The sequence below is a fragment of the Phoca vitulina genome, unplaced genomic scaffold, assembly GCF_004348235.1.
Source record: "Phoca vitulina isolate PV1807 unplaced genomic scaffold, GSC_HSeal_1.0 scaffold6, whole genome shotgun sequence".
NCBI lineage: Eukaryota > Metazoa > Chordata > Mammalia > Carnivora > Phocidae > Phoca > Phoca vitulina.
In genome coordinates this window covers 66,438,547-66,441,699 of record NW_022589709.1, presented here as the reverse complement: position 1 = coordinate 66,441,699, position 3,153 = coordinate 66,438,547, and the positions used below count along the sequence as shown (strand labels likewise).

The window sequence follows — 3,153 nt, the reverse complement described above, 5'->3', positions numbered from 1 at the left end:
CCATCCTAACCATTTTTAAGTGTACAGCTCTATGGCATTACATATGTTCACATTGATGTGTACCATTATCAGCTTCCACCTGCAGAACTCTTCATCATCCTAAGCTGAAACTCTATACCATTAACAGTCTCTACCGACTCTGCCCAGGCCTTGTCAACCACCATTATATTTTCTATGTCTATGAATTTGACTATTCTAGGTACCTCATATAAGTGGAATAATATATTATTTATGTTAGTGTTGCCTAAGACATACATATATCTAACATAAGAGACCACAACTCTGGCACTATGGTTAAAAAACCTATTAATGATAATTAAAAAGCTGCTATAGGGGCGCCTGGGTGGCTCAGATGGTTAAGCATCTGCCTTCGGCTCAGGTCATGATCCCAGGGTCCTGGGATCGAGCCCCGCATCGGGCTCCCTGCCTGACGGGGAGCCTGCTTCTCCCTCTCCCTCTACTGTTGCCCCTGCTTGTGCTCTCTCGCTCTATCAAATAAATAAATAAAATTAAAAAAAAAAAAAAAAGCTGCTATAATTAAGCCAAGCAGTCATTAGTCAGAAAGCTCCTTAAATGACAAGGAGAAACTTAACCTTTCTATGAGACCAAAGGCCCAACCCTCAACCGTGGGTCAGTGTCCAGCAACATCCTCCACACCCAGAGATTCCTAGGCTCTCAACTGACACTGACTAGTAGCTAATGCCTTAGTGTCCTGCATCCAAGCTAGCCCATGACAGAGTACTCCAAAGAGGCTGGAAATGCTAGATGGTGAGGAACTGACGTTCCAAGGCCCAGGTCAGCTTTGGGCCAGCCCCAGGCCTATGATACAAAGAAGGACAAGAACAGGGGAATAGGTTGTATCCCAAACAGAGACCTATTCAACAACAATACAAGTTTTACCCTCACCCCAAGGGTAAACACACACCCATTCCAGCTCCTCTTTTCCCCACCTAAGTGACCTTGAAGGTGTCACTAAGCCTGGCCAATACACAATCTAGAGCAGAGCAGTATTCAGACATTCAGACAGAACAGGCCCGGCTCCCCCCAGTGAGGGGGATGACGGGATCAGCGCTAGAGGGGCCTCCACCATAGCAAAGACAAGTGTCCAAGGAGACGTTACTCCCATAAATCCATCCATCTTTGAGAAACAGAAACCAAATTTCACCCTCCCTCCCAAGAGCTCTCACCACTATGAGGACTAATCCCAGTCCCTCGCTGGAGTCCTGAGACTTGAGCGGCTGCGGCACCAGTGGGAGCTTCCAGCATATCTCCAAAGCAGGCACACTTTTCTATCAGGGATGTGTTCAGGTGGTACACACATCTTGTGTTTGTCATCCTAGACCATCAAGGAGAAAAGTCCGACTTCAAGGACGACAGACCGACCCGGAGGAGCCAGGAGCACATAGGAGCGGCCCTTGAAGGAACAAAGGACAGGAGGGTGGACACTGTCATAGCCACAGCCCACACTTAAGGGCATCAGTAGACGAGGTGGTCATTTACATCTCACACCCCCACCAGTCGCATGAAATGCTACCAGGAAGCTTCTGGACCATTCCTTCCCTGACAGGGACCGGAGCAGCAGCTACATACTAGCGGACCAGAGGGTAAAGCCACGTCATCTGGCAAAAAAAATCTCAGTCACATGGGACGGCAGAATCCAGCTGAGAGAATCCAACGGCTCTACCCAGCAAAAACGCATGACCAAAAACCCAGAGCCCATTGCTCAACGCCAACCTTAATTGGGTTGCGCTGCGTCAGGCACGGCTGCGCGGTGGCCACGCTGCGTGCGGCCCGAGGAGGCGGCGTGCGCATGCGCAGCTGCTGTGGTCGAAGGCCGTGTGTGGGACCTGGGGCTGCGCGACGAGAGCGACATGGGCGTTCGGCGCTCCTCGCTTCTCGTCTCCCTTCCTGCGGGCCGCGGGTCTACTTCCTCAAAGGGAGGTAGGAGGCTTTTTATTCAGAATATCCTGAGTGTTGCATGGATGGAAAACCCATTTCACAAGAGAAGGTTGAAACCAAGAAAGCCCTCATGAGCCAGTGTGGGAAACCAGTGCTGAACATCAGCTACAGGCCAGCTTATGACCAGAGCAGCCCAGTTGAAGTCCTTCCGTTGCTCCACCTTGGAAGAGCCTGCCATGCATCCAAGTGCGAGTTCTTGGCCAGCCGACTCATTACAGTCCAGCTGAATGTCTCACAGCGGACCTTGGAATCCTGCGTGACTCACCTGCAGTACAAATGGAACCCGTGTAAGACAGTCACATGGCTGACGTTAGCTCCCACTTTCAAGAAGCAGTAGGCTTCACTAACTATGTCAGGGTAAGGCGAAGCAAGGTCCTGGTCCACTGTGAGGCTGGGCTCTCCCATTCACACACCACCTGCATGGCTTACCTAATGAAGACCAAGCACTTCTGCCTGAAGGATGCCTTCGATTACATCAAGCAGAGGAGGAGCGTGGTCTTGCCCAACTTCGGCTTCGTGGACCAGCAGCTCCTGCGGTATGAGTCTGAGATCCTGCCTTCCACACCCCCCTCTCAGGCTCCCTCCTGCCAAGGAGAGGCAGCCAGCTCTTCATTTATGGCCCATTTGCAGACCGTGAGCCCTAATATGCGGGGTTCCTACCGCACATTCCCTACCTCAGTGCTGGTTCCAGTGCCTACGCATTCAGCAGTCTCAGAGCTCAGCAGGAACCCCACAGCCACAGCCACATCTGCAAAAACTGGGCTAGGGGATTAGCCCAACCCCAACAACTGTGATTTTATTTTTTAGACTCAGACATTTCATACAATACTGAAAACCTCACTATTTCCCACTATGAGTGATAGTACTGTCACCAGGCCTGCAAACGAACTTCAGACCAACCTTAGGAATGGGTTTTTGGGACTGAAGGAAGGTCAAGGTATTATGAGAGCACAGCATGTGCTGACTACTGTCCAGACCCGGTGCCTTCTCAGGACTGCACTTCTCTGTACACTGATTAGTTCACCTTTTCCTTTCAAGCTTAAGGCAATAGATAACCTGTAGCAAAATGGAAAAAAGCAGTTGCTAGATCAAGAGAAAAATCAGTTATGAAGCCAATTCATTTCAAAGGAAACACAATTTCACCTTACTTTAACTTTGGCAATCTCAGAATCTGTCTCCATTGCTTCAGGGCAT

At 50.0% G+C, this 3,153-nt stretch overlaps 1 pseudogene; it reads left to right on the top strand.

Annotated features, from left to right (window-relative positions):
- Positions 1-1,642: 1,642 nt before the first annotated feature.
- Positions 1,643-2,733, top strand: LOC116632028 (annotated as a pseudogene).
- Positions 2,734-3,153: the final 420 nt, after the last annotated feature.